This window comes from Ornithodoros turicata, chromosome 1 (assembly GCF_037126465.1).
Source record: "Ornithodoros turicata isolate Travis chromosome 1, ASM3712646v1, whole genome shotgun sequence".
In the NCBI taxonomy this organism is placed as follows: domain Eukaryota; kingdom Metazoa; phylum Arthropoda; class Arachnida; order Ixodida; family Argasidae; genus Ornithodoros; species Ornithodoros turicata.
In genome coordinates this window covers 105,963,174-105,975,984 of record NC_088201.1, presented here as the reverse complement: position 1 = coordinate 105,975,984, position 12,811 = coordinate 105,963,174, and the positions used below count along the sequence as shown (strand labels likewise).

General features: G+C 47.7%; 1 long non-coding RNA gene across 1 annotated transcript; it reads left to right on the top strand.

The window, feature by feature from the left end:
* The first annotated feature begins 11,888 nt into the window (after positions 1-11,888).
* On the top strand, positions 11,889-12,534 carry LOC135367403 (uncharacterized). Its single transcript, XR_010414450.1, has 2 exons — positions 11,889-12,004; positions 12,358-12,534. It is a non-coding gene; the product is annotated as an uncharacterized LOC135367403 (long non-coding RNA).
* Positions 12,535-12,811: the final 277 nt, after the last annotated feature.

The window sequence follows — 12,811 nt, the reverse complement described above, 5'->3', positions numbered from 1 at the left end:
CTCGCACAGGCGCTCGACTCGTTACTGGCATCACGCGAATCAGGTCGTGCAGTGAAGCCTCTCAAAATGAGCGAGCGCGAAGCCACCTCCATCTTATTGGAGCACGCCGCACCCGTCGCTTTCGGCGGCGTTACTTTCAATTCGGAAACCACGTCCCTACGGAACACACTCAACAAGTATTTCCAGACGCACAAGATGGAAGCAACGCTAGAATTCGCGGATAACGCCTACTCTCTGAAAACACCGAAAGAGTTCAACATTCCAGAACCTTTTTTAAAGCTGCTACAGTTCACACCCGTCGAGGGGCAAGAAGGAACTCTGCGCACCTCGCTCCCTGTAACGCGTCAATTTTCTTTCGTGATCAAGACGAAAATTCCTCGATCATTGCAAGTACATCTACCTCCCGGCTATTATGCTACGCCCCAAGGACTTCTGGATGCGATTAACCAACGCGTTGGTGAACGCGTGCACTTCAGCTTCGATCGAGCCGAACAGAAATGTAAAATTCGGCTTTCCGAGGGAACCACCACAATGAGACTTTCCGAGTACCTGGCCGTGCATTTGGGTTTCGAATCGCGTACCCTGTTCACATGGGAGGAGGAGGATGCCACGAGCTCAGTCGAGGTACTCCTGGAACCCCCATTTCACAACATAATCGTCTACACGGATATCGTAGAACCCACCTACGTGGGGAGCGGAAAAAAAACGATATTAAAAATACTACCCTTTTATTTCGAGAAAGACAAGCACGTCATTACCTACACGTTAGATAACATCCAGTATTTTAACCTGTCTCAATTCGAAATTCCCTCAGTGACAATCGTTCTCGCAGACGAAACGGGAAGACGTTTACCGTTGCGAACTAAAGGTAGAACCAATCTAACGTTGCATTTCAAATATGTACCGTAATTCTTCAAAAATAATCCCGGTGTATACGGGTCCCCTTTTTCAACGCGGTGGTGGTGTGTTGAGCAACATATCCAAATTTATTGTACCCATCTGGCAACAAATAAAACCTATCGCCAAGAAAACGTTGAAGCGCCTGGCGCGAAATTTGGCCGACGGCGAAGGAATATCGCGAGCAGTAAAAAAAACGGCAATTGCGACGGGGAGAGACGTGTTGGATTCCATGCAGGGCTCGGGGAAGAACAATGGGAGGATACGCCGCAAAAGACAACAAAAAGCCACACCTGTCGAAGCACCTGCAGACATCTTTGGTTCTTTTTGAGCGAGAGGGTCACATATCCACTTCGCTCCCGTCATGACGTCAACGAAAGGAAAAATACAGACGCAACGGTCACCGCATTGTCTTACGAGTGACGTGATGATATTCGACCCCCCTTCTGTTCAATACGGAGTGGAAGATACTTCGTACCAACTTTTTTATCCGGTCAACGGAGTAAATAATTCCGTGATGGAGTTTTGTATTCAAAATTTACAAAGGGCACACTTGGATCTCTACGGTAGCTTTGTGTCTTTGACCGCGCGCATTGTTCGCGACGACGGGGAAGAAATGGACGAGAAAGATGTCGTTTTCCCAATAAACCATCTGTTGAGCGGCATGTTTAAGACGGTCACCGTTTATGCGAACAACAAGCTCGTCAGTTCCAACTAGTTGTACGCCTACAGGAGTATTTTGGACGTCGTGCTACATTCCACGCCTATGGCTCAAGAAACAGTGCACGCGGCTGGACTCTATGTCGAGGACGACGAACATTTAAAGAACGATTACGACGTCTCGTCTCGCGGTCCGAAACAACGTTACGAAGCGACGAAGGGTGGAAAATACTTTAACCTGGTCGGTCAGATCAATACCGACCTGTTCCAACAGCCGCGACTGATGCTACCTGCCGTCGAAATTCGCATCATTTTCCTGTTAAACAACGACGAATTTAAGCTCATATCGGCGTCCAACGACAAGAAGACGTACAATTACGAGGTGGACATCAAAGAGATGACGTTACACTTGAAAAAGGTGACGCTGGCACCTTCCCTCTTTTTGGAATACGAGCGGCGCCTTCAGAGCACGCCTGCTATCTACGTCTTACGCGGATTGGAAACCAAAGTGCGGAGTTTGAGTGCCGGGAGCTTGGACGCTCACTTTGAAAACGTTTATCCCGAAAGGGTGCCTTCCAAATTATGCGTCGTCCTGCTCGCCACGTCCGACTTTCTCGGAGACATCCAGTCGAACCCCTACAAATTCCGCCATTACGACCTGTCTCATTCGATGCTCTCCGTGGACGGTCAGCAAGTGCGAGCCGAGTACGACTTTAAGAACGACCTCGTCAAAATTCCCTACTTTAACTTCTTGCAAGAACTGGGAGAGAAACATTTCAAGCATAGCTACGACCGATTTAAAACGAACGGGTTGCTTCTCTACTTCAACTTGGACGTGGATAAGTGTTCTTCTCCTTCGCATTTGAACGAGTGGGGAAAAGGAAACGTTCGCCTGCAATTACGTTTCGCTAAAGCCCTTCCACACGCGGACACCGTCCTCTAGATTTCCGAGTGTCCTAAGCTCATGTGCGTCGACAAGGACCGCACGGTCACCTTCCCATAGAACAAGTGTACGAGAGCGACATCTTGGAACTCGTGTCCCTGAACCCCCTCGCTTCCTCCATGCTGAGAGGCATTTGCGCTTCCGACGAAGCCTTCGTTTTACGCAAGCCCGGCTATTTAATCATCAATACCGAAGAGCGAAGAAATCGCGGGCAGCACTGGGTGCTCTACATGAAAAACTACGACGGGTCTGCAGTGTTTTTCGACAGCTACGGACTTCCCCCCATCAAAGCAAACCTTCGAAGGACTTTACTAGTGGACGAGTATAACGACCAGTGTATTCAATCACCCTTTTCGCCTTACTGCGGGCTTTTTTGTATCTACGTAGCCACGCGCATGTCGAAACGCTACAGCTTGAAAAATTGTGTATCCATATTTTCCTGTAACCTCGAAGAGAATGACGGAACAATAAAACGTCTCCTCGTGAGCGAACTCGTTTCGTAAAATAGTCTTTTTTTTTTTTCACGACATACACAAGACGCTTGCAAGACGATCTTCCAACGTGCTGACCCGACGCTCGTCGTCGCCGGTCACCGTGTCGTCGAGGGATGTGTGGAGAAGCCAGTAGCGACGGACGATAGGTCGGTTGAAACCCGCGTTGATGAGACACGGGTCAATTGACAGTCCTCGTTTATACTTTTCCAACAGCTCGAGCTTGTAATCTACGAATCGCTTCATTTTCTTTGTAATCCTCCCACTGGTGCTGAACAGACGTAAGGGTATCGTCTTGAGAATCGAGCGAAAGTCACCCTCGCAGCCATCACCGTCAATATAATCGCGTAATCGTAGCAAGTCCCGATACATTCGCATTTGCACAAAGGTTGCAAACCGCTGCTCGGGCGTCATGACTGAGACATAAATGAGAGTAGACAACCGTTTTTTTTTATTTATCGTGAGATGTTACATGAGAGAGAGAGAGAGAGTTAGCCTCCAGCTTTGGTTTCGTAGCCGGGAAGACAGCCCAAATACGGGCGAAGGCTCGAGTCTAACCAATGGCTGGGGTTTCTCGACCAAAGTCCACCGCAACGACAGGTTCTCAGCTGATCACCAATCCGCAAAAAGAACGTCTTCGGAGGAGGCTTGAAGGTTAGGACCAAGGGCAGATCTCCCGTCAGTAGCCATTCGTAATCTGCACGAAAGGAGTGTAAGAAGCACGTATTAAAAAAAAAACACAGATACACGCACAGTCTTCTTCAGTCACAGAGTGACACTGATGATCCATCTCCTCCATTTTCTTCTTCTTCTTGTTCTTGTTGCTTTACGAGACGAATTCCTTTACAATGCACGTCGAACGGTACCGTCCGACAGCCGAGAAACGGTCGAATCAATCGGTCCGTCCAATGCTTTTGCTCTGAAAAAATGTGACTGGTTATAGAACGCATTAAAAAAAAATAATGAGGAAGCGTACCTTTGGACCACAAACCACCGCAGTTGGTGCAGAAGAAGCGTGCGCTGCCAATCTCCCGAAACACGTGAGGTGGGAAGAAACCGACTTCACGAGCCGCAAAGTTGTTGAAAACTGAAAACGAAACACTTCAAACAAACTTTTTTCTCAAAACGGGCATCACTTACGAGGATCTTCCAAGCTGAGTATGGTTTTCTATACGATTGCTCAAACTGTCGCTACTGCTTCGAAATTTATACTAAAGTTTATTCCCTCTCTCTCTCTCTATCGTCCTTGAACGTGTTGGGACATGTTTGGAAACAGCGGTCAGAACCATCATTTGGAAGCAACGATAACAACTGTCTTATTAACATTTGAATTTGCGCGCGCGCGCGCGCGTCATATTGAACGAGAAAATGGCGGTTTCCCGTAAGCGATACTATTACGCCGGATGCATGCGAGCGTGAGAAAGCACGGTTATAAGATGGACCGTTCCTCTTGCCACCTCATCTTCTATTCCCTGCCTATCATCAGCCAACCAACCAACCAACCAACCAACCAAGCGATATGGCTCGTCGTTTCCAATCCATCTTCGACCTCCTGGTCCACATCCGTCCCCTCTTCGGTAAGTCTGTTCGACATTGTATCGCGTCTTGTTTATTTATTTATTTATTTTATTTCATGCATTTCTGTAGGGTTTACAGTAATCGCAGTGGTAGAAGTGTTCTTCCAACTGATACCGGCGACGGGGTGCGACGTCCCCCGCATGGACGTGGAGGCCTTCTTTCAGTGCTTCACGTTCAGTGAGGACGTTGAAATTCAGGACGCAACGGTGGCAGTGTTCATGGGGTACTACGTGACTGAGTTGACGCAGATTGCTATGCATCGGGGACTGGACGGAGAGCTATTTTTTAGACTCCCCCGAAACTTAGAGGGAGAGCTCTGTCTTGAAGGTAATCTTCCCCTAAGTTTTGAGGCCGCAGAGCGCCTCCTCCGGTCCCTCACCACACAGTGGAACCAAGTGAGCAGTGCGGGATGGAGAGACATCCTCGAACGGTGGATGCGCACACAAATCCCGTAAGTTTTCCGAGAGATCTTTCTTGTTCGATGTTCATTCTTTTTGTTTATTTCTATAGGCACGACCCTTGGATCCTCGATGAACATGAGGAGGAGGAGGAGGAGGAGGAAGGAGGAGACGTCGACCAGGTCGAATAACTGTATATACCGAATAAAAATTTTCCCTGTCTTCATTCTCTCTCTTTCTCGCGCGCGCGCTAGCTAATCGTTCGTGAGAACCCAGCTCAATAGAGGAATACGAAACCGTGCAACCTGAGCATGACAAGTGAATATGGGGGAGCAACCTACAACATGCACTCAGTCAGTCAACCAGTTAGTCTTCCTTCTAAACGTCCATCCGAAATTCGCGATGAGGCGTTTCGAAAGTGTGACGCAATTGTTGCAGGACATGGAGCCGTCGAGGGGTGAGTGCTCATCATCATAGAAAGTGTTATTTATTTATTTATTTAACATTTGCATAGGGTACACCATCCTGGGTATCGTGTCGCTGTTCTTTCAACTCATGGATTACAACCACGTCCCCAGGGTGGTCTTCGAGGACTTTTTAGAGTTTCTCGTTTTCCCCCTGGACGACGTCGTTGAGGAGTCCCTCAACACCATCCTCCTCGCCTATTACAGGGCGGAATGGGAGGGCAGGGGTCTACATCGCCCCCCTTTATACCAGAACCTTTTGTCAGTGCCCAGAAGCCTGGTGGATGACCTCACCGACCTCGATGTCGATGAGGGCATCCCCCTATCCACTGGAATGATCGAGGAGATTATGCACTCAATGATCTTCCAGTGGAATACCTGCGCGCACAGGCGAAGCGGACCCCAATTCGTAATCCAGTAAGCTCTTTTTTATTTTATTTTTGACAAGATAATCACTCTCGTGATTCTATATTAGCAGGTTGATGGTGCACGACCCGGAGGATGATGCGGAGGACGTAGGGCGAGGACGCTAGGTTAGGATACTCGTTAAAGAAAAGTTGTCTTCCTAACGGTGCTTTTGATTTCATCCTAGACCCACCCTTCTTTTTTTTTCTTTTTTTTTTTTTGCACGTGGTAACGTGCTTCGAAACAACGGTTACAACAAACACAAGCAACGTGATGAAAACAGGAGGCTGGACACGAACCCTCATCTTCTGTGTTCCAGCCTGAGAACATCAATTGCCATCATGTACAAGCAACGAGCTTCGAAACAATGGTTACGGTGACAACAATAACAACAACAAAAATCAAGGAGCATCGAAACGACGGTTACGACAGAAAAAAAGGTGGAGCTTGGAACGCAAGTGTCATTTCACTCCGGTAAGACTGAGAGGGGGAGAGAAAGAGGAGAGCGGTGTCAACTATAAAAAGACAGTCTTCGTAGGAATTATTGCAAGCCCGCAAGGGCCATCCCTCAACGACGTGGACCGTTTCGTGGAAAACAAACATGTAAGCCGAATGTGTTTGATGATTGCTCTGTTTGTTCTAAATTGTGTACTTTTAGGGGATGATAGTCGCTGACACAATCTTTCATCACGCACAAGTTCTACAGGGGCACCGTTAACTGTGTCCATCCTTTCCCCAACAACCACAACATCAACAGAAACAACCTCAAGTGTTTCTTATCAAGAAGGAAGAGTGAGTATTTTTTTTTTCTTTTGAGGGGGAATTTCGTATTGATTGTGCTTGGTCGCAGTGCCACGCTGCCTCGTATGCCAGTACGACCCTATCGACGCCATGCTCGTGGCCGTAGAAAGAGAACACGAGGATAGAATAGAGAATATCGGTAACAGCCCGATAGTCATTTCAGATGATAATGATGATGATGATGATGACGAAACACTTATCAGTCCGTCTTTTGTAATGAATCAAACAGATGATGAAAACGACGACGACCACGACGACGACGAGCCCCTAGATGGGCACGACAATGCAGACGAACTACTCATGTGGGAAGGGGATCAGTCGTATGCAGATTTCATTCCTCTGTCTGGGTGGGTGGGAGTTGAAACACCAGATGCAAGCCCAGAATTTCGATGGGAAGATGCCCCCGTGGAGGGTCGCAGAATCGTAGAATTACGAGAACACGTCGTAGAGAATCATCCCTCCGTCACGGAAAGACGATTCCTTCCTTTTTTTGTCACAGATGAGGCATTTGACGGTACGGCTACTAGGTACACGCTTCTCTGTTTCCCGCACGACGACAACGTTGACGATTTGCGACTCTATCTACCGAGCATAGCTCCTGTAATCATGCGCGTGCTGGAAGCTTATCCCATGCCTTTCAAATTTTGTCTGTGCTCGAAGGCGCTCATGGTTAAGGACGGAGCCGACGGGATAACTTCGCACCTCCTTCACGTAAATCTTCACATGAGAGTGGTTTATAACCGTCAAGAAATCGAAGGCGCGTTAAATGCTGCCATCGCAGAGGCCTCGCAACGCGTCGAAAACTATTCGAGAGAAGGGTCGGGCTTCACTTCCAGAGACGTTCAATGTGTCGACCTAAAAATAATACGTTTGAAACCGAAGCGGATTGGGTGCACTATCGAACTTCCCGCGTCCTTAAAGAAAAAAAAGAAGGATCCTGACAAACGTCAAGCTACCGTGGAACCACGAAAATGAGTGTTTCAAGTATAGCGTGCTGGCGCTCTTACATCCGCTAAAAAATAACCCCAACGATTTCGTCAGATACAGAAAATACATGGATACTACGAATTCGGAGACGCGCGTAACGTACTGGCCGCCCTGCTTCCCAGTCACTTACGAAGACATTTCCCTGTGGGAGAGAAAAAACAAAATCTCCGTGTACATCTACGTGTTCGACGAGCAAACGTCGACGGTGAGCACGGGGAGGGTTCCCTCTATGCTGTATACGGATAAAGTACATTTGCTCGAGGTTAGGGGTCATTTCTATGGAATCAGAAAATTTAGCACTTTCATGGGACGAAGTGACTATTTTTATTGCGAGAAATGCACCAAGGGGCATCTAACGAGAGAGGCGTTGGAGCGCCACGAACGCCTATGCCGGGACGTAAATGAAACGATTTTGGAAATGCCAAAAGCGAGAGAAAGCGTCTCCTTCACCAAGATACAGCACATGCATCCCTACCCCTATTTCGCGGTACTGGACACGGAAAGCGTTTTGGAAAAGGATGCGCTCGTTAAGGACGCAGTGAGTGTGCACAGGATGAGCTCGTACTGCATCGTTCTAGTGCGAAGTTGCGATGGAAAAATAATGGACGCAGATGGGTATTTGGGACCTAACGCGCCAGAAAAATGCTTGCTCGCACTCAAGGGATTTAGCGAACAAATCGATAGGTTGAACCGCCTTCCCTCTCCGTTGGTCATGAGTCCGGAAGACCACCTTTGTCACCAATGTGCAACACACTGTAAATATTGTGGGGTAGAATTTAACCGTGACACGCGGAAGGTGTCGCATCACGACCACACCCGTTTCGTAGAGCCCGGATCCTCGAATTTTGTCGCGACGCTGTGTGATACGTGTAACCTTACGTGTCGTAACACCAAAGAACTCGTCGTGTTAGTGCACAACCTGCAATACGATTTGAGCTCCCTTCTCCGCCACATGCACGTTCTAAATCTGGGTGAACCGTGGATCTTAGCGACTACCACAGAAAAAATACGAGGGTTCAGCATTGGCGATCTCCATTTCCGCGATACCACACAGTTTTTCAACCTCTCCTTGTCGAACATGGTGGAAACGCTACTTACCAGCGGAGGCGAAAGCGCCTTCCTTTGTACGCGTCAAATGTTTGATGACCGTTTCCGCTGTCTCCTAAGGAAAGGCGTTTATCCGTACACCTTCGTCGACAGTTTCGAAGCGTACGATTTGCCCGCGTTACCGCCAAAGGAAGCTTTCAAAAATGACCTGAACGATGAAGATATCTCGGACGAGGACTATCAGTACGCCCGTGATATTTTTGAATATTTTGAATGTAGCAACCTTGGCGATTACACGCGTCTCTACGTCACGCTCGACACCTGTCAGCTCTGCGACGTCGTGCTGTATTTCAGGAAGATTACGCTAGAGACGGATGGGATAGATATCTTACGCACCGTATCCCTCGCCAGTTACGCGTGGAGCAGCGCACTGAAGCTCACCAAAGTCAAACTCGAGCTCATGAGCGATCGTGAGATGTACGAAACGATCGAGAAGAGAATCAGGGGAGGCATTTGTAACAGCTTCCACAGATATTGTCGGGCTAATCACGAGGGATGCGACGATTACGACCCTCAACAAGAGAAAAAATTTATTCAGTACTTAGATGTAAACAGTTTGTACGCTTATGCCATGACTTTCCATCTTCCGACAGGAGGTTTTGAGTGGGTCGATCCTTCCAGCTGGGGCGATATCGATTTTCTCAAAATTCCTCACGATTCAGAAGTGGGATACGTGTACGTGGTAGACCTGTCCTATCCCGAAGAACTGCACGCGCTCACGAGGGACTTCCCTCTGGCACCCGAACACAGAACCGTGGACGAGGGTCAACTATCCCCCTACCAAAGGAACTTGAAGGAGGCATTGGCACTGAACGCGCCACCCACGAGGAAATTGTTACTGACATGTTACGACAAAGAAAGTTACGTCGTGCACTATTATCTGCTCGCTCTCCTACGTGAGGTTGGGCATGAAAATAAAACACATTCACGCCATCCTCTCGTTCCGCCAAGACAATTTTTTGTCCGCCTTCGTGCATAGAAACCTCGCATTGAGGAATGGCCTCAACCACGAAATTCTAGCGTTTACTGTATAAGACCATAACAAATAGCACGTTCGGGAAAACGATTCAAAATGTGAGACGCATGAAGAGGTACACCATAGCCTACGACAAAGAAAGCGCGCTCAGAAAAGCTAGTTCTGTCGATTTCCAGCATTTCCACATCCTGAGTGACAAGTGCATCTTGTACGAGATGAAACAGCGTCGTGTCAAATGCACGCACCCCCTTTACGTGGGCTTTGCCATTTTAGAGATATCCAAAGTCCGAATGTACAGCTTCATTTACGAGTCGCTCTTTTCTCGCTTAACCTGTCCAGTGCAGTTGATCTATAGAGATACGGACAGTATAATTTTTGCTCTCACGTGCGAGAGCCTCGTAGAGCAGCTGATGAAAATCCAGCACGAGCTAGATCTCTCCTCCTATCCACCGAACCATCCACTTTTCAACGCCGAGCACACGAACCAGATGGGGTACTTCAAAGACGAAACGGGAGGAGGAGTTATTCAGGAAGTCGTAGCCATCCGAGCCAAAATGTACAGCATTCTCTTGGCCGGAACACACAAACAGATTGCGAGAGCGAAAGGAGTTAAGAAAGACGTGGTGAGGAGACACTTATTGCACGAAGTGTACCGAGATTCTCTATTCAATGAAAGGACAGTCTCTCAGAAGCAGTGCACCATCCAGAGCATAAAGCAAACAATGTACACCATTTCGAGAGTCAAGAAGAGCTTGGTCCCCTACGATGACAAGCGCTATCTGGTCGACGCCGTACGTTCCTTTCCTTACGGCAGCTGCGAATACGAGGGTAATTTCCGCTCTGTGTGTCTCAATGCATTGTAACAGAACACTCACGTTTTTGCAGCACCGGAAAACCCGGAAGAGAGCCCTCGAACGTCATCGGGGATTGAGTAATACAACGAAGGACCAAGTCTGTGCACGCGTTGTCATAATAATCGAGAGAGTAAAAAAAATAATAAAATTGTAGCTCAGAAATATAGCTTCTGTCTTTCGCGCGCGCGCGCGCAGGAAGAGGAGGTGGTTGGTCATCGTGCTAGCACGATGGTGAAATTGACGTATAAACGACTGTCTATTGCACCATCACTCTAGCCCGGTAGTCAAGCGTAAAGCCGTCACTGCGATAAAAAGACGAAGACAGGAGGAGCACGGGTCATCGTGGCAGTGTGGTGGCGGAATGGATGTATAAAAAGAATGACCATTCCGACATCGTGCTGGTTCAGTGACCCGCGCAATGACGTCGCTGCGATGAAGATTACCCGTACCTTTTTTGGCATGTCCGATCTTCTCGTAATGTTCTGTTCGTGTGGATCGAGCAAGTCAGGGAGAGTGCGAGCATCTATCGACGTGCTCAAGGGAAGAGTATATGTTTAGATTCAATAAAGATGTTTCCATGAAAAAAACAACAACAAAAACAACAGAGTCTCGTCAAAGTTATTCAGACTGTTTAATGCGTTCCATTTCGATGACTAAACGGTATTTCAATAAATCGGTGACAAAATTGACAATGTAGACTGCTTGCAGATGATGTTGGTTCCGCAGTGAAAACTTAATATGAGCAACGGCGCGAGCGAGGAGGTCCACGATGTCTGCAGACACGTAGTTGAATTCGGTGTTCGTCGACTTCAAAAATTCACTGATCACTCCGAAGGGTCCATCCAGAACGCTTATAGAGACGTTCTTGTAACGGGCGTATATCCGACGCACCATTTCCTGTAGGGGGCCTGGGGATATCTTTCCTATATTGCCAAAAGCCACCATGTCTATGACGTACCGAAAAGCAGAGATGACAAGCTCGTTTCGGGGACTCTCCTTGCTGAAACAGTCATTCTCCAGCTCTTCCCAAGAAGCGTGGATACGAGGACAAGTTTGCAAAGCGTGGTAACTGAACATTTCCAAGTATTGGTCTGAATGATAACGCGCGGATAGCGCGCTCTCCCTTTATACGGCGCTTCCAAATAAAAAACGTAAAGAAATGGGCGTCAGAACGAAAGCGAATCCACCACCACTACCACCACCACCACCGTGCTCGAAGCGCATGCGCGAGACGTGAAGGGCGACGAGACCACTGCGAGCGCGCGCGTGTGACGTATGCTCCGCGGAGAGGGCGCCAGATTCAGTTTTCTGTTTGCCTCTCGTCGGGTGCGGACGTCTGGCGCGTCGCTCGTATCGTAACCGTTGATGTGCTGGCGAACTCTTTAGTCATGTAAAGAAGATGGAGGGCGGTGTGTGTGTGCACACAGATATGCTTGGATGTCGGTGAGTTGTCGTTTTAATACTTCTTCTGTTGTCGCGTTTACCTACCCCCTAACTGCGATTACTTGTCAGCGTGTATTGGAGTAGTGTATGTTTGTCGATTTACCTTGTTGCGATTAGCAGAAAGTCTTCCCCTTGTTGTTATTATTCTTGTCCGTGCATGTCCAAACATGTTCGCAATTCCCTTGTACGCCATTCTGTCAATGACCCTTGTTGCTATTCTCGTCGGTGCATGCCCGCACATATTCGCGATGGTGAAAATTTTTTTTTTGTGTGTGTGTGTGTGCCTGTTTTCGCGCGTGTTTTCCCCTCGTTAGCACTTTTTTTGTTTTGTTTCTTTCTGCATTCCACGGAAGTCCCCATGATGACAGAGGTGCTGCCACCTGACGTGATGCTTTCCGACCTGCCTGGTGTGACGCTTTGCAAATGGCGGCGCCCATGGGCTGATGCTGTTACCGAACCTGGACTGACACATTAATGAATTGAATGTGTATAGTAATGACTTGAATTATTAAATGAGTTTAGAAAGTGCATTTATGCGTATGTGCGCTTCTTTTCGTGTGTCTCATTATAGAATAACACAACTTAACGATAATTTGATATTTTCCTCCTCTCTCTCTCTCGTTGGAATGAATAGTAATTGAATTTATTAATTGAAAATTATATTCTACGCTCTATTATCGCATTCTTATGCGTGTATGAGCGATTTTAAGTGAAAAAATCGAAAAAAAAATTAAAAGAAATTGGGTGGGGTGGAAATTGCAAAATTGGGGGTAACAGGGGGGGTGAGAGAGGAGGAAGGTGTCATGT